Here is an 18,404-nt window from a genome sequence, read left to right on the forward strand (position 1 = left end):
CTCTTCCCATTACTACTACTAGTACTGTTACTCCGACAACAGCTATCCTTACTGATATTGCTATTACTCCTACTATCCTGTTGCTTCTAATATTACCGTTATTCTACTCCTGATCAATTTAGGAGTTAATTTTTACTGAGTCCTTACCATGTTCTAAACACTGGGCAAAATACTGCATGTCTATTCTCTCCTTTCATCTTTACAAAAATATTTAGAAGAAACTGAGACTCAGAGAAGTTAATTACTTGCTCAAGCCCACACAGCTAATAAGTAGCAGGGCTAGAATTAGACCCAAGCAGTCCTTCTCCAGATCTGTACACTTGGGTACCAAGTAGCACTGCCTCCCAGAAGGAGGAAGGAGGCTTGACAACCCCCAAGTCCTGGAGGAATGGAGGCCTGGCTGCATCCAGGAGCTGGGCCGCCTTGTGGGTTAGCCCAGTGGGCAGCTGCCTTTGTGGAGGAATCTAATCATCTCTCTCCTGCCTCGTTTCATGAGACCTGAAATTCCACTACTCACATGATTTTCTTTGGATTAAAGTACTTGTCCTTCTGTAAGTTAGCCTAGTTCATTTGCTCTGTCATTTGATGACAGCATGGTGAGGGGCAATGAGGCAAGGTCCCAGGCTCAGGCAGTCCTGGCTTCCAGTTCTGGTTATTTGCAGGCTGAGTGACCCTGGGCCTGTCCCTTTGCCTCCCAACAGTGGGACCTCATATCTGAAGCCTCCAGCTCAGGGCCTCACAGCACGGACCTCCTGTCTCCCATCCTTGAGGCCAGTATGTCTGGAGGTTGTCTCTGCCCTGCAGCATCCCTCTGGCTCCCATGCAGCTCTGAGGGACTCTGGGCATAGCCCCGGTGCAAAGCTCCTTACAGATGAGACCCCCCGAGGCCCAGGCTAGTGATGGCAGGAAACCAACAGACTGTGTCTGGACAAAAACAGAATTTAGAGGTTATTCATCCATTCATTAAGCAAACATTTATTGAGCACCACAGTGTCTCAAGCCTATGCTGGATGCCTGGACATAGCAGGAGTGAGGCACATGTGGTCCTTACTCTCCAGGAGCTTGAGGCTTGATGGAGAGGACAGATTTGCAATAAATACCCTCCGACAATGGTGTAATCATTATGATAGGTTCTACAAAGGGCAGATGAGAGGGACCATGAGCCTGGGAGCCTAGAGAAGGCTTTCTTAAGGAAATGACCCTTGCAAGAAGGCTCCAAGGAGAGAATCTGCTCAGAGAGGGGGCTGAAGGGAGGCATTCCAGGCAGAGGGAACAGCATGTGCAAAGGCCCCAGATGCAGAAGGAATGTGGTTCAAATTTCTTCTCTAATTCTTTTGACTTCTGTCCCCGTGCAAGATGCTTCTCTCTGAGCCTCAGTTTCTTCATGTGTAGAGTGGGAACAGTACCATCTGCCTCCCAGGGTTCAAGTGACCAAAAGGTTAAGGGCTATGAAGGTGCTGGTGCCCAGCACTGCTTCCCTGAATGCCTAAGGAATCTAGAAGCTACCTCTTGGCTCCTGGCTTCCAACTATCCCCGACCCTGAGGCCTCTGTCAGTACTTGTTCCTTAGCGCAATTAGGTAATTAGGCCAAATTCAATTACACAGCTCACTCCCAGGTCTGCCTGGGGCCCGAGGGGCACATGGGCTCCCTTTGCTCACGGGGAGCCGCAGGAGCACTGGCTTGCTTCCCAGGGCTGTGCCTTCCTACCATGCATCCCAGAATATTGCCTACATCCCAGATGGGGAAACTGAGGTGGGGAAGAAGCAGCACTACTTGGCCCCAAATCATAGCGGCCTCAGGGCTGAGATCCCCAAGGCTGATTGCTCAGTACAGTTGAGCAAACCAGGGTTTATAAATGCCTTTAAAGGACTTGCTGGAAACATCCAGACAGGAGGAAACCAGGTCGAGGGGAGCAGAAGGGCTCTCCCGGAGACCACATGTGAGACTTCCAGGGCCTTGAATGTTAATCTAAGGAGCTCCAACTTGGACTTGATGCTGACAGCACTGGGGAGCTGGGGAAGGTTTTATTTTTTATTTTTTTTAAATATTATGCTATTTTATTAATATTTATTTTTCCTTTTTTTTGTTTTGTTTGGGCAAGGGAGATCAATGTTTTTGTTTTTGTTTTTGTTTAGGGCAGTTAGCCCTAAGCTAACATCTGCTGCCAAATCTCCTCTTTTTGCTGAGGAAGACTGGCCCTGAGCTAACATCTGTGCCCATCTTCCTCTACTTTATATGTGGGATGCCTACCACAGCATCGCTTGCCAAGCGGTGCCACGTCTGCATCCAGGATCCATACCGGCAAACCCCGGACCGCCAAAGCAGAACGTGGGCACTTAACCACTGCACCACTGGGCTGGCCCTGGGGGAAGGTTTTAGACAAGGGAGTGATGTGGTCAGATTTGCCTTTTAAAAAGCCTCAGCAGGAGAAGAGGGACTTAGGGGCCAGAGGCAGAGAAAAGAGTTTGGAGGCTCTTGTCTAGACAAGAGACTGCTGGAGTGGAATTGTGCCGTGTGTGCAGGGAAGGGTGGACGGCGACTCTCGGTGATGCCCATGGCCTGTGCCCTGTTCCTGCTGCCCAGGCTGGGCCTCAGAAGCCGTAAGCCTACTTATGGATCCCCTCTGCAGCTCTCTATCCTCAGCTTACACACAGCGATCACTACCACACCCGGGCAACCCTGACTTGTCAGAAGCTCCTTGCTTCTTTTGAGCCCAAATCAAAGGCCTCTACCCATCTTCTTGATGTGTGTGCCTCCCACTGTGGATGAGGAAAGGAGCTGAAAGGTCCAGGGTCTGGCCCCCAACCTCCCTGTGAGGACTAGGAAAAACAGTGGGACAGACCCTCCCCATCCAACTCCCACCAGCTCATGGAAGAGACAGTTGATGAACAGGAGCCCTTTAGAACAGTAAGCCCTCATATCTGTCTAGTACTTTACAGTTTGGAGAGCATGCCCTTGACATCACAGTTTGGTGAGAACTCAGCAATGGGAGAGATGGCTTAGGGCTGCGGAACAAGCCAGGAGTCCTGGGTCTAGACCTCACTTTCTCGCTATTTGCTGACTGGAGGAAACCCTGGCCTCTCTCTGAGCCTCAGTTTCCTCACTTGAAAAATAAAACTGGGGGCTCTTTTTCTCCAATGGCAATGAGTTGGTGGTTCCAAATGGGCAGTAGTGGCTCTGGAGGAACAAGGGCTGGATGGAATGGGCCACACAGGTTTAAGGGCACACTGGGGTTGGATGGCTGCTGAGGCAGCCTGCAGTCAGTCCTGCCAGCCCCCCAGCCTTGGGACAGAGTGTGTCTATGGCTTTAAATCTTTCCCCATCTGAGCCTCATGTCCTTCTCTACAAAGTGGACAGCGTCCTTCTGGGGCCAGCATGAGTCTTTGTCTGGGGAGCATCATGAATAGAATTTGGCTGCCCCAGCCCAGACGGGGAGTTGTGCCACACAGCCAGGCAGACAGACAGGCAGACAACTCCAGCAGGAAGGGAAATTGCCTTTCCAACTGCAGGGAGTTTATGTCAGTCCAACCCGGGGGCTCTCCGGAAGCCTCCTGTCAAAGCTGTGTCCTGGGAGAAGCAAAAAACCCCAGGACTGCTGAGGCACGGACATTTGAGCTGCCTTGGCCCTCCCTTCCCTTCAAAGGCAATTCCAGAAATCAATGGGAAGAGATTCATTAGAGGCCTGGGTGTTGAGCTCCCCACCACCTCCGGCAGTCCCTTTGTTGGCCAGCCTGAGCTTCCTGTCTGAACAGGCTGCCTCTGCCAAGAAACAGTCCACATTCTTCCAGAGGGCAGGTGGGCAGGTTGGGGACCTCGTGTCTGGGCCAGCGGGCAGAGGGACAGGGCACTACTCGCCTAGACTCACTCACTCCTTCAGGCAGCTGGTCCTTGTTTCATTCATACAGCAAATATCACACATCTGCCTAGCATATTTTAGATACTCTCGATATAACACATAAAACAGACAAAAGCTACTATTGACACAGAGCTTGCCTTCTAGTAAGGGAGGCAGCACTAAGGAGAAGTAATTGAAATACACCAGTCATAAATGTGAAGGAGAAAGCACCGTCAGGAGAGTGGTAGGAAGTGCCGGGAGGGGCTGCCAAGTGATTGGGCCATGTGGCTGAGGAAGGCTTCCCCAAGAAGGCGTCACCAGGATGAAAGCCTGCAGGAGGTGAGAAGCAGGCCTAGCCACCTGGAGAAGAACCAGCCTGGCAAACCCTGAGGGGGCATCTGGGGTGTCTGCAGCCAGAAGGGCAGTGAGGCTGGAGCAGAGTAAACCAGACGGAGACTGCAAGGAGGTGAGGTCAGGGAGGTCAGGCAGGGCCCTGTGGGTTTGTGCACTGACTGAGCTGGAGCCACTGAGGACGGGATTGAAGCAGAGGAGCAAGTTGCTGCAGCTTGGGTTTTCATGGCATCGCCGTGTGTGTCAGTTTGCCAGGAATGCCATAACAAAGGCCTGGAGACAGGTGGCTCAATCACAGGAACACACTGTCTTAGTGGTACAGGCCAGAAGTCTGAGATCAGTGGGTCACGTCACAGGCCCGTGCTGCCTCTGAAGGCACCAGGGGAGGACGTGTCCCAGGCCTCTCTCCCAGCTTCTGGTAGTTCCCTGGCCTGTGGCAGTATAACTCCAGTCTTCATACGGCGTTCTCCCTCATGAGTGTCTGTCTTTGTGTCCCCTTTTTATAAAGACACCAGTCATGTGGGATTAGGGCCACCCTAATCATCTGCAAAGGCCTATTTTCAAATAAGGTCACATTCGTAGGTACTAGGGGTTAGGACTTTCACATCTTTTTGAGGGGTACACAGTTCAACCCACAAGACCGCAGCCTCTCAGCCTGTCGAGAATAATCACTGTTATCTCTTTTGGTCTTCCTTGGTGTAGGTGGCCTCACTCCCATTTTGCGAAGGAGGTGGTGGCTCAGGAAGTCTAAGTGACTTGTCCAGGGCTACCAGCTAGTCAGTAATTGTTTCCTGAGCCTCGGTCTCTAAATCCAGGCGTGTCCCCTCCCTCTACAGCTCCTCAGCTAGTGGGGACGTGGCCAGTGCCTGCCTTCTGGCTTCTCTGCCCATGAGACATCCTGGTGGCTGAGAGGCTGTGGCCATCCCAGTGGCATGGGCAGACAGCCTGGGGGGGGCAGCTGCCTTTCCAGCTGAGCAGGTGGAGGGGCAGGCAGCTCTTGAAGACGGAAGCCACCTGAGTGACCATTTTTTGCCTGGTTCTTGGGTTCCGTTCCCCATCCTCTCTCCTCCTCCAGCCTGCAGGAGGCTTTCCTAGATCCTCAATGACCTTGCGGTTGTAGGGCTTCTCGGAGGTGCTGGGTGGGGGGGTGGGGCAGGGGTTGGTTTTGTGTTCCTAATGAAGTGATTATAAGATTTGGGCAGAAGCCAAATGCAGACTTGTGGGAAAGTGGTCTAAGACTGGGATGAGGGCCCTTCTTGGGGATAAATCCATGAAGGGAGGTGGAGTGCAATGACAAGAGGAGGAGCCAGGGGGTCTCATTCTCCACCATGTCCCCAGTCGCCCCTCAGGTAGAGCCCTGGCTAACCCAAAATGATAGGCGGATGCTTACAATTGCACAGATGCTAAACATGAAAAAGAAACACAAAGAAAGGAAGTATTTCAGTATATGTAATGTTGTGTGCTGGAAAGAATATAAAACAAGAATCGGGGGACACAGCTCTAACTTGCTGTGTGACCCTGACGGTCACTCTCCTCTAGGCCCTGGAGTCCCATCTTGGGAATATAGTATGACAGTTACAGGTACAGACTTTGGAGCCAGATTGCTGAGTAGTTTAAATCCTTTAGCAAGTTGTCTAAACCTCTCTGCTTCAGGGTTATTCTCTGTAGAGTGGGAATAATAATCACACTTTATCAGAGAGGGCTGTCGGTGAGGAGGGCCTGTTGACACTTTTGGAAAGGGCCTTGAACCATGCCTGGCAACCAGGAAGCACCTTGTCACCCTGAGCTCTGCATTAGTATGGACAGAGGAGAGGCCTGGATCCAGCTTGGGGCTCCTAGCTCTGTGTCAGAAGTGAGAGTGTGCCCTCTTGCTGTCCCCTTGTGTGTCAGGGACACCTGCATTGACTGGGAGCTTAACCTCAAGGGTTCCTTCCTTCTTTAAGACTGTACGTGTAGAATTGAGGTTGACCAGAGCCAAGGAGCAAAGGGAAAGGGGGCAGAGGGAACAGTGTTATCAAAAGGAAGTTTGTGCCTTGACTCCTCAGAGGTGGGCAGAAACTCCAGAAGAAGGTCCCTGGAGGCAGAGCCCATGCTCAGGACTCAGGCCCAGTATAGCTGCTTGAGCCTTCCCGAGGCAGCTGAGCTGGCAGTGAGACAGCTACTTCCAGGAGGTGTGTGTTTCTTTATTGAACGCACTCTATGTCCTGCACTCCCTTCCATATGTTCTGAGAAGGACCAGTCCTGTGAAGGTGGAGGTACAGGCAGCCCCCAGGGCCTGAAGACACACCTGTCACATTCACATGGACACCCCCCAGGGCCCGCCCTCTAGTCTTCACTCCCTCTCTGAGCACTTGAGCCTGCATGGGTGACATCTCTGAATCACAGAGATCCTTGCTGAGACCTGCTGAATCAGCAAGCCCTGCTGGAGGAAGACCTAGCTCTGTGACTCAGAAGTGAGTGCCCAGAAGAGTAACCTCTTGAGTTCATGGTTATGCCTCTCTTCAGTCTCAGTGGAGGGAGCATGGCTTTTATAAGCCCTCAGGCCTCCCACCACAGGAAGCCTAGCACAGGAGACAACCCAGCCCTCAGCCTGGAAGCCTGGGGGTGGAGCCACTTTCCACCCTTGAGGGACCTTCATCCTAGGTGGCTTTCCCCCTTTTCCCCTTACTGGCCTGGGCTGGCACAGGATACAGGAGGCCCAGCCCTCTGTAGTTGAGCTGGGGAGTCCTGGAAGAGGCTTCTCCTGCACCCCAGACTTGATTGAAGCTGTCTCCTCCCCCCCCAGGGCCCAGCTGGTCCTGCAGAGGTGGGTTCTGCATGACAGGCTACCAGAGCACCCTCCCTCCCGTGCGCCCTCTGGAGCGAGCTGCTGCTCCTTCCCCGCTGCTGTGATTTATGGGCGGCTCCTCCTCACCAGGGCCCACGGCAGGAGTTGGAACACCCACAAAAAAGGCCACCCGCTGTTGATCCCCACATCAGGCTTCCCGAGCACTCGCGGGCATTCATCAAGGAGCCAGGGTGCCGGGCCGCAGCTCTCCCTTTCTTCTGCCTCCCAAGTCATTCTTCTGGGCTGCGCCCCCCTCACCAAGATCACTCGGAGAGCTTACAGAGTGTCTGTACGCAGAGGTGGAGAGCAGCTTTGTCTAGGCCCCTTTCCTGTAGATCCTTATCCAGGCAGGCGCCCAGGGAGTGGAGCGGACTTCTTTGGGCCCTAGGCTTTTGAACTAATCTTTGGAAGTTGGAGAAGTGAAGCTGGAATGTGGAGTAAGCGGGAAGAAGCCCTTCTGAAGCAAGAACTGGTTGGAGTAGCTGTACTGCTGTGGACTCTGGGTGTGTCATATTAATAGGAGCTTGCTACCCAAGCAGGCCTTAGTGGCTTGAATAGGGCTGAGCAGGCCTTGAAATTAGCATGTGAAAACCCGAGCTTTGGTCGAGGGGAGTGGAGGAAGGGGGCTTCTGTGCTGGCTGGTGAATGGATGCTTGAAAACAATTTGTTTTCCTAATTAGGTAAATCTGCTAGTGGAGAGTATTTTACTTTTGGGGGGAAAGGGAGGCTTACTTGGGGAAGTTTGAAAACTGTTGGCCCCAGGCCAGAGACACTTAAACGAGCATATTAATGCTCCTCTCCCACCCAAGCCTGGGGCTTCTCCAGGAGTGAGTCCCTGGGAGAACTGGGGGCTTGGGGCCAGAGAGGAGGACTGGTGGGGCTGTCTTAACAGTTTCAAAGGCAGTGCTACCAGGTCTGTGTCCATCTGGTGTAAAACTCTGCTCAATTCCAGTCGAGATTCTGGCTCAACCTACAGGAGCGGCTTTTCTGAACTCAGTGCCTGAGGCTGGCCACATAGTACTAACATGTACAGGTTATTTCAGAAATCAACCTGTAAGTTCTAAACATTTGGGTCTTTGGTGGCTCAGAAGGCTCTAAGGATCAGACTGATACTGTGAACGATCATTGCACAGAACTTCTGGGAGGGGAGAATCCAGGAGATGAGCATTCTGGTTATTTGAGGTCTTGGCTGTTTGAATTCTGTATAATCGAGGTGTGAGCCCTGACATTGTGTTACAACCAGATTAATGTTAGAAACTGGGTCTTAGAGCCATACATCTTAGTGTTTTCTTCTGAAAAGTGGGCCAAATTGTCACGCCCATCTGTTTCTGGGTGTCGCTGGCTGAACACTGGGCTTTAGGGTAAGTTGTCTAGGGGATCTGCAATGGGGACTGGGCCAACCAAAGAGCAGAAGATGAGAGAGTCTTCACTGGACCCCACGGCTCTTCCCTCTTGGGACCCCAAACCTCTGTGGGGCTGCTTGGGAGGGCAGGGCCCCACTGAATATCTCTGTGAATCAGTGACTGTCCCCAAAGAAGCCATTGTAACCCAACATGACGGAAGTCTCCTTAGAGGAGGTGAGGCTTAGCACAGCCTGCAGTTTTGTGCAGAGCAGAGAAGTCCTTCTTCCCTTGGCTGCCCCAGGGTTGGCCTCGCAAGAAGGGGATGCCAGTTAATCTCTCTTGCAGGAAGCTAGTTCTTGCCCAAAAGGCAGCAAGTTATGAAGTATGAATTAATCCATTTAACCAGCTTCTCAGAGGGAAAGCCCATGACAACCGCATTTCCAAATGCCATCCCTGAAAGTGATATTTCAAGTGGCAGTGGGTGGGATTATAGCCTGCTAACGATTTATGTCAAACAAGGAGCAAGAACACAATTTTTAGATAAGTAATTTGTCTCAGCCACTTCTAGGGCCGGCAGTAGGACAGACAGGAAGGTTTAGGGGCCAGCCAGAGGCTCAGGGATGGTAATCCAGGAATGAAATCAGGAGAAGCAAGGTCAAAGGCTCCTGAACCTGGTCAGTTCCCTGAGATGGCAAGGAGAGCAGTGCATGGCAGTCCAATATAGAGATTTTAATGACAGTTCTGGCTCCCTTTCTTTAGGGTGAATGATGCGGCCCCACTTACCTTACTAATTGTTTGGGGCCCTTAGGTCACCATTCAAGAAACTCACTGGCAGGTGGGCGGGGCTGGGGGAGAGGGCTATATAGTTTCTCCCCAGAAGGTGAAGGTGCTCACGAAAGGGGTGGGGGGGCGCGGAGCCCTTTGGAGTAGGGCAGCTGGTGGGCTTCCAGGGTTGTCTTGGGGGCGGAGGGGTGGAGAGGGGGCAAGCTCAGTTCAGCACCAGGAGCCCTTGCGACAGACAGGCTGGAAGGAAAAGGCCGTGGCCACCACAGGATGCACTGTCAGGAAGGCAGCAGCTCCCGGGGCGGGGCAGGGCCGCGCGAAGCAGCCGCCCCCGGCTTCCCTACCGGCTGCTGGCTCCAGGGCACAGGAACTCCCTGAAGTCGGGGAGCTCAAGCGTACGTGCGCCCGCTCATCTTGCTCTGGGCTCCAGGCTCGGGGAATCCCAGGGGTGGCAGGGGCCCCTGTGCCAGGGAAGATGCCAGGCCGCCTGCCTTCTCCACCCTCTAACCTGTTCCGAAAATCCTGTAAACCTAAGTCGCAATCCGGCCCCAGTCCCGCCCCGCTCCCTCCCCTCCCCCCCACCCCCCGGCCGAGGCCGCCTACAGGCCAGCTCTCTCCTCCGCCCCCACCCTGCCGTGGACCCTCATTAGCATGGCCACTTTGGAGGATTCTCTGGGGGGTGGGAGACACCCGAAGTCATCCACCGTCAGCTCCTTCCCGGCGGCCCCCTCGGGCGACAGCGCTCCGGGAGCAACACTCGCACAAGTGTTGCTTCCAATTAATTGCCTAGGCGGGGGAGGGAAGGGGGCCTGGTCGCCGCCCCCGCTCGGAGGCTGGAGCGCCGCTGGTCCGGTCGTGCGTTGGCTCGGCAGCGGCGTGCATCAGCACCACCCCTGCGTGCAAGTTTGAAATGTGAGCTGCCTCCGATTCATAGTCGCTCTCGCTCCCTCGCAGCAAAGTGGCTGGGCCGACCCTCTCTGTGCGCGAGTGAGTGCGGGCGGCGGGCTGTGGGGCGGGGGTGCGGACGCCTAGGCTCGTGGGGTGGGGAGGACGCGCGCGAGCCGGGGTTCCCTGGAGACGCCGAGGCAGGTCTGCTAGCCTTTCATCTTTCTCTCGCGCTCCTCCTCTTCCTTCCCCTCCCCCTGCCGCGGCGCGCCCGGCCTCCCCCGAGCCCCCAGCCCCACGCGGCAGCACGCCGGGTGGGTGGTCGTCCTGGCCAGGTCCCGGCGCGCGGCACAGGGCGCGGGCCGTGGGAAGTTTCCTTGGCACGCCCCGTGAGCCCCCGCCGCCCGCGCGCCCCCGGCCCATCCCCATCCCCGGAGGGCTGTCGCTTGCGCCCGGCGCGCGGCTGGCTGCCTCCTCGGCGGTGGCGGCGGCGGCTCCATTAGCGGCGCCTCCGCTTGTGATTGGCTTCGCCCGGGAAGCTGGAGACGGGCGATGAATAATTGATGTGTGCGGTGCGGTAGCCGGACGGCGGCGGCGGTGGCGGGCAGCAGCGAGCGGGAGCGCGGGAGCCGGAGCGCCCTCGGAGCGGGCAGCGCGGAGCGAGCGGGCGCCGGAGCTGCCCGGGCCCCCGCGCCGCCGCCGCCGCCGCCGCCCCCCGGGCGCGGAGCGGGGATGCAGGCGGCGCTCGCTGCCTGCGCGCAGCCTTTGTTCGGCGCCGGCTGAACCCTGCCCGGAGTCGCTCTCCGCGGCTGCCCCCGGCCGGGCCCCAGTCCCCCGCGGGCGCCAGGGCGGGACCGCTGCCGGTGCAACTTCTGGGTAAGTGCGGGGCTGGAGGGGTCGGCCCCGGGGCGTCCGCGGGCCGGGCCCGGGCTCCCTACGGGCGCGGGGGTGAGTGTGCGTGCTTGTGTGTGACTGAGAGGGCCGGTGCATTGTGGGTAGCGCCGTGTGCTGCATGGTGTCAGCCCGAGGCTTGGCCGCGAGAGTGGCACCGGCGTGCACCGGGCCCTTTTTGTGCGTCCACAGATGGGGACCTCATTTCTCCTCGGGACCGGGGGCCTGGTTGCTCCCCCACACTCCCTCCCCGAAGGTGAAATGTTGGCTCACCAGCAGACATTTACAAGGTTCCGTCCTCAATTGGCTGCTGTTGCAGAAATAAGAATCGGCCAGGAAGCCGTCCGCAGAGGCCGACGGTCCTTAACTTCAAGCTGCTCCTTTGTCAGGATACAGCCCTAATGCTGGAAGCACCCAGAGACCCCGACGGGCGCTGGTGATGCCACCATTGCGGCAGGGTGCCCTTCAGAGATGTGGTGGGTGTAGAACAGACTTTTGACAAATGTTTGCTGGGAGGCTGGCTGAAGGAGGAGAAGAGATGGGTTTGCACTGGAGGGCAGGAAGGGGCCTTTCTGGGGGTACCTGACGCCAGGCTGTGAGGACCTTCAGACCTCAGAGAGTGGGTCTCTCAGAGCAGTGTCAGGGCTAAAGGGAGGTTCTGGTGGTCCCAGCCACGTGGTTTTGGTGTTTGGGTCTTACACGCCTTGGTGCCCAATGCACTAGATAGGTCCCCATTCCTAGGGCCAACTGGAAGGCAGCTTGGGAGAGGTTGGGACAGGTCGGAGCTGTGACTTTACCTGCCCTCATCTTTTGCACCACTGGAGGGAGGCTGCATCTCCTTAGATGGGCTTCAGGAGACCTTCATTCTCAGGGTGGGGGCCTGGGTCCCCTGCTCTTGACATCTGGCTGAACTGCCAGATGGGCGCTGGGCATGGCTGGTGGCTTCTCCAGCAGAAGGTTTTGTGAGGCATCTGGCAAGGACTTGGTGCCAGAGTGCTTCTTAATGGCCTATCCTTGAGAGTGGGCTGCAGAGTGCGCCATAAATCTGGCTGGGGAATGAGTTGGAGTGGGCAAACTGGTGCCGCCCTGAAATCAGGGTGACCCTAGATGGTGGATAGGGACTCAGGCCCCTGCAGTTCAGAGGCTCCGGGCAGGAAGCTCATCTTCCATCCACTACAGAGCAAAAGGGCCTGTCCCACGGTGGGGGGTGGGGGAAACGGTGAGTCTTAGAGTCCACGTGGCTGCTAATAAGCCTGTTCCCCTTTTCTGTGTATTAGCCAGGCAGTGACTACCCCCCAACTAGCTATATTCAAGTCCCCTGAGCTATTTTTACTGTGAACTTCCTTAGTGAGAAACCACCAAACAGCAATGCTTTGGTGAGAATCTGGGACTTTACCGGAAGCAGCAGCCTGCACAGAGTTTGAGACTTGCTTCATAATGCTGTCTCCGCTCCCCTGCACAGCCTCCCCTGCACAGAGCCCCTTCACCTCTCTCTTTCACCTCTTGGTTCTCACCAGAGCCTGTGCACTTAGGGACGTGGAAGCCCTGGTTTCAGATGGGAAAACTGATGTGCCCGAGACCACCTAGTAGGAGATAGAGGAAGTCAGTCATAGCTGAGCCTGGAGCAAGGCCTTTACTGAGCTCCTTGAAGGCAGGGGCCTTGTGTTCCTCATCACTGTGTACCCCCAGTGCCAACCAGAGTGCCTGGCAGGTGGTAGGTGCTCCATGACTGTTGAGTGACTGCATGAGTAGAAAGCTGGTCGGGTGCAGCTTTCCTTGTTGGCGTAGGGAGGTGATGGAGGGATTAAAAGATCACTTCCGGATTTATGTCAGTGTTAGCTGAGCACTGAGCAGCCAGGCCGTGCTCAGTCTCTGGGAACTCTAAGATGAGCCCCTACTCTGGTCTCAGCCAGTCAGACTGAGATTGGCGCTCCCACAGATGTTCAACCAAAGTCCTGCCTGGGAGCCTCCTGATAGCTCTTTCTGGATTACGCCTCAGGGAGTAAGGATGGCAGAGCTGTGTCTAGAACTGTGCCATGCAATATGGTGGCCATTAGCCACATGTGGCAATTTATAAATTAAAAAGTTCAGTTTCTCATTTGCACCATCCACATTTCAAATGCTCAACAGTCTCGTGTGGCCAGCGGCTACCAGATTAGGCAGCCCAGATCGTGGAACATTTCCACCGTGGCAGAAAGCTCCATTGGACAGCTCTGGCTAGAAGGATGGAGATTTAGGACAGAAGTGAGGTGAGGATATTAGTCCAGAGCCCACAGGTGTAACAGTGTGGGATGAGTCCATTTGATAGAAGAATCTTCATTTTCCTAGCACTTTATTTTCTGGCAGCCTCCCAGTGAGGAAATATGGACAAGCTAGGTGTTCTCATTGAGCATAGGGGAAAACCAAGGTTCAGTTTTGCCCAAGGTCACCCAGCGAGTGGCGTGAGCCCCCAGGCCTCCGACTCCTCTTCCAGTGCTCTGCCCTCCAGCAGAAGTCAGCCAGGGGCCAAGGGTGGGCAGCGGTCCTAGGAGCAGCCTCAGACCTCCCTGAGGACCATCTTGGTATGCGGTAGGCATCAGTCTTTGTGAAGTCATCCATCAATCGGGTGGGGGAGCCAGCTTAGCCTTGGGTCCGCAGGAACAGAGAGTTCTGTCCTGGCAGAGCTGGAAGGAGAGAGAGAGAGGCTCTCCGGGTGAGGGAGGTGTTTACCTTGATCGATGTGGCTTTGGTCCCATGGGAGAGGCTGGCTCTTCTCTACAGGGAAGGACCCCATCAGTGGGCCTGTGGCCGGGTTTGTTAGTTCTACCCTAGGGAGAGGTGTGCAGGCCCCAGCCCAAGGGGGAAAAGAATTTGAGGGCACTGGCTGGCACAAAATGCCCTTTGCTCCCTCCCTCCCAGGACCTGCTCCCCGTCATGTCACAGGGCATTCACTATGCCACACTTGTCCTGGCTGCCCCCAAAAGCCTCAGCTGCAGGAGGAAACTCTCCCAGGGCCTGGCCGAGAAGCAGCAGCCTCACAAGGGAGCCTGCTCAGGAAAGAACAAGGCCCCTACTCTCCAAGCACTTTCAGCTTCTCCGGGAGCTCCCAGGCCACTAACCACAGGCAGGAAAGGACAGTCAGTCCACTGCCCGGATGGGTGAAGGGTCTTCCAGCCCCAAGGTCACACGGCAGGGCAGGCCTAGGATGGCGCTAATGCCCTCTCACAGTCCCTGCAAATCTCAGTCTGCCATTTTGAACTTGAGATTTAAATGTGCCTTGCTTCAGTTTCCTGCTCCAGCCCTGAGGTGAGGTCACTTTGTCTCTGGCCTTGTCCCTGTGTCCTGAGGTGCCCACCTTCCCCTAGCGTTAGACCTTACTGCAGCCTCCAGGTCCCTAGGGCTCTGAGCTGACTGAAAGGAGAGGTCTGAAGAGGGGTGGCTCTCTGCCAGGGACCCCAGCACACCTTGGAAGGTGGTCTTCAAGGCCCATCCATGGGAGCTTGAAGGATGAAAGGGGCTTTGGCGGTGTTCCCAGGTTCCCAGTTCCCCGGAGTGAGGTGGGGTGGTGCTCAAGGCCCCTGCTTACAGTGCCTTTCCCTGCCGCCATCGGGGGCCGCCCGCAGCACTCTTGTTCCCCGGAGTCTGAAGTGCTGTGTGGCCTTCAGAACTGACTGGTGGAGCCCGGCCCTGACCCCACCACCCAGAACACTGGGCTGGGCCTGCCAGGCGGTCCTCCGCCCCACTGCCCAAGCAGTCTCAGGAAGGGAGCCCCTTTCCTCCCTCTCAGTAGCCCCAGGCATGGCATGGACTCTTGCTTGAGGGCCCCACGACCATGCTGGGTTCTCCTCCTGGCCCCGCCCACCCATGGGGTGAGGCCAGGCCTTATGAGTGCCCTGGCCTGGGCCAGTAGTGGATAATTCATGCATGTTTGGTGAATGGAGAACAGGGGCTTTAGCCAGGACACCCACATTCCTGGAGGCCAACACTCCCAATCACTTTGGAGATTTGATAACTCTGGGGTAGGGCCCAGCCTCTGATTTGGCGTTAGTTTTGTTAAGCTCTCGCAGATAATTCAGATACTGTTCATGGAAACATGGCTCCCAGCGCCTAGCCCTCAAGTGATAATATCTATGATCTGGTGCCAAATTAGTCTGTGACCTTTGGCAAGTCACTTCCCCTCTGGGGGCCTCTATTCTCATCTGTGTACTGAGAACGTTGCTCTGTGTCTCATCTCTAAAAGGTAGACTCCACTTCAGGAGTTCTACTACTAGTCTTGTGCTAGAGGGAGGTGTGTGTGGTGGAGGGAGACAAAAGACAGAAAAAAGCTTGGCCCTGCCTTTGGGGCTACCACCAGTATCTGAGGATGCAGTGGGAGGTACTAAGGAGCACCAGAATGAGGAGAATTGAATGAATAGAGGCCTATGCTCCACACCCTAAGAGCTATAGAAGGAAGAGGGGGAGATGGTGACTTCGGGGCTAGAGTAGCATGAAACCCTTCCCAGGTGGAACTTGATTTGGGAAATGGGTAGGATTTGGGTCTTGGGTGAAAAGGGGGATGAATGTCGGGTGGGAGGACTAATAGACAGAAAGGCATGTTAGAAGAAGGGAGGGTGTGTCTCCAGATGAAGCAGCGGAGGTGAGCCGGGGAAGTGGAGCCATTGCTGAAACGACAGTGGGGAGCACAGATTTTATCCTGGGGGCAGTAGGGAGCCATTGAAGGCTTTGGAGCCACAGAGGCCACTGGGACTTCCAGGAGCAGGGATGCTGCTGAGTTGCAGGCAGGAATCCAGGCAGGAAAGTAGGGGAGCTGTGCGAGGTCGGAGTTCTGCTGCGAGAATGTCCCTGCCTCTGCTGACGCAATGGAAAGCCTCATCTTGATGCAGGGTTCCTGTTTGTGGTTGCCCATGGTAGGGGGCGAGGGCAGCCAGCTCTTCTTCTGAAGAGCTCCGGGAACTTGATGGAACTTGTCCAGACCTCCCCTCGGCTCCCTCTGGTCTCTCCTGGAAAAAAGAGAGCTGTGTTTGTGGAATCTGTCCTCAGTCTCTAAAGGGAGTTACAGCCAGGCCTGGGAGGTTTTAAACCAATATGGGGAGTTCCCTGGGTCTGAGACTAGAGGAGCCAGGTGACAGAGGACAGCCTCTAGGCTTGCAGAGTTTAGTCTCACACCCTCTCCGAGCCTCCTCGGTCAGAGCCTGAGGTGGCTGGAGATTTACAGGCACCCTTTCCACCTCCCAAGAGTATAATCTTGAGGTTGGCGGATTCCCAGTGTGCACAGAAGATTTAACAGGGTCTGTTTCAGCTCCTATGTGTGGGAGGGAAGGCTGTGAAAAATGGGGGGGCATGTTTCAGACAGGAGGGGAAAAAGAAGCCTTCTTTCTGTCTCCTCTCCATCCTGCTGCTTCCAGGCCCAGCTCAAATGTCACCGCCCCGGAGGCCTTCCCTGGTCCTCTGCCCCCAGTATACACGCAGACACGGACGCTGTCCCCTGGCAGTCCTTTTTACTTCTTTGTACGTCGAGGACCTACAACCTTAGATCCATCTGTTTTACATGGTCACTTGCCTACCTGGGTGTGGGCCCCACCAGGTTGTGAGTTGCAGGACGGGACCTCCATCACTTGTGTCCATGCTGGGTGCTTGATAAGTATCTCTTTAAGTGACCAGCCCAGGGCACAGGGTGGTTGCAGCAAAGGCAGTTATCCAGGAAGAAATGGAGAGGCCCAAGTTCTTGGCCCAGCTCCAGCTCTGGCTTTTCAAGGTGGCTGTGTGGTGTGCAGCAGCCCTTGTCCTTCATGGGGACCCCACCTATAGGAAGAAGCACTGGATTTACTGTCCTGTCCTAGAGAACGTCACTAGCCACATGTGGCTGTTTAAATGTATATTAGTAAAAATGAAATGAAATGAAATTTTCAGTTCCTTCATCACACAACCACATTTCAAGTTCTCAGTAGCCCCATGGGGCTAGTGGCTCTTGTATTAGACAGTGTGGTGGCTGAACAATTCCATCATCACAGAAGGTTCTGTTGGACAGTGCCGAGCCTGAGGGTCTCTAAGGGCCCTTGTAGCTCTGTCATCGTGGTTCTGTAGGGAGGCAGGGTCCCTGGGCCTGAAAGATGGAGGACTCTGCCTACCTTCCTGTTAGCAGCTCCACAGGCTGCTCCTACCCCTACACCCCATCCACAGGGCCGTGGACTTCCCCCCATCCTTTCTGTGAAACACAGGGCCCCAAAGGACCACGCTGCCCTACCCCCCTGGCCTCTTAAAATGGGGCCACCCAGTGTCCTTCCCAAGACAGTGTCAGGGAGTAATTATGAAACCCACATCTGTTGTTTGCTGAGTGGCTTTGGACAAGTCACCTAACTTCTTTAAGTCTCTGTGTCCTAATTAATGAAATGGAGCTGCCTATACCTGCCTCTGGCTGGCAGGGTTGCAGGAGGCAGTAAATGAGGTGGGCTGGAAGCACTTAGCTCAGATCTAGCACATAGTAATCACTCAGTTAAGTGGCAGCTCTCATTACTGTCAGGTTGACTTAATTCCCTCACAGCGTACTGTTAGCTCCCAAACCAGCTAGGCTTTTGGTTTCTCTTGAGTTCCTGAGCCCGAGAGACTAGGTTCTTTCTTGTCCCGGCTCCACCTTGGGGCTCAGTTTCCTTGTTTGTAGGATGCTTCTTGGACTGTGTGTTATGACCAGAGAGACCTTGCCATGCAGTGCGGAGAGCGGGGCCATCCAAGGGTTCATCCCCCATCCTGAGTGACCACTGTAACAGGAGACTTAAGAAGGCTGGGGCTGGGGGTGGGGCAGGGGATGTGCATGAGTGTGCCTGTCTTTTGTTCTGTCCTGAGGAGAAACTGCAGGCTGTCCCCTGCTGGCACCCGTCTGGGAGGTCCCAGCATGTGTCCTAGCTTTGGAGGAAGTATGCCTGGGCCAGCACACTACCCACTTTCATTTCCTTCTTGGGGAAGGAGCTACAAGTCTACACCTTGGCCTCCTGAAGCCCTTGGGTGACTTGGGTGACAAGAACTTTTCCCCTGAAGTCCATAGATAGTTTGTTGGTGTCTGTGAGCATTTTCTGGGCAGAGATCTGTGAGCCGTGCCACGTTGCAGCAGCTCTTGGGGCCCTAGCAGCCCTGAAGAAGGTGGGCTCCAGGCCTGGCTTCCAGCTGTCCAAGGGCTCCAGGGAAGACACTCGGTGAAAGGACATCCTCGGAGTCGCGGGACATCCCAGGCCCAGCATCCCGTGTCCTCCCACTCCGCTGGCCTTGACACTCACTGTGTGTTTGTGCTGGGTTCCAGGAGGCCAAGCGCACTCAGACCTGATGCTGTGGAGCAGACAACAGGTTCAGGAAACAGACCTCATGCCAGGACAGGGCAGGGGCAGCAGGGGCTGGGGGGGCTGGGCCAAGGGGCATCCCGGAGATTTGTTGAAGTGAGGGCTAAGCATTCCCAGGGAGGGTTCCCCTCAAGTAGGTATGGGGGGGTTCTAGGCAAGAAGGGCATGGCTCCTCCCTGTT

At 55.4% G+C, this 18,404-nt stretch overlaps 1 protein-coding gene across 37 annotated transcripts in view; it reads left to right on the forward strand.

Moving 5' to 3' along the window:
• Nucleotides 1–18,404, forward strand: part of ZMIZ1 (zinc finger MIZ-type containing 1) — a 238,649-nt gene that overhangs the window by 157,841 nt on the left and 62,404 nt on the right. For 3 of the 37 annotated variants that reach the window (XM_070228039.1, XM_070228081.1, XM_070228060.1), the window contains exon 1: nucleotides 9,768–10,127. The exons of 28 other annotated variants lie outside the window; for them this stretch is intronic. The gene's annotated coding sequence lies outside the window, so the exon portion shown is untranslated. Of the gene's footprint in view, nucleotides 1–9,767; nucleotides 10,128–10,611; nucleotides 10,902–18,404 lie in introns of those variants that run through there. 6 more of the 37 variants (XR_011423473.1, XM_070228090.1, XM_070228065.1 and 3 more) reach the window with 4 other exon arrangements.

Source organism: Equus caballus, chromosome 1 (assembly GCF_041296265.1).
Source record: "Equus caballus isolate H_3958 breed thoroughbred chromosome 1, TB-T2T, whole genome shotgun sequence".
NCBI classification, from domain to species: Eukaryota; Metazoa; Chordata; class Mammalia; order Perissodactyla; family Equidae; genus Equus; species Equus caballus.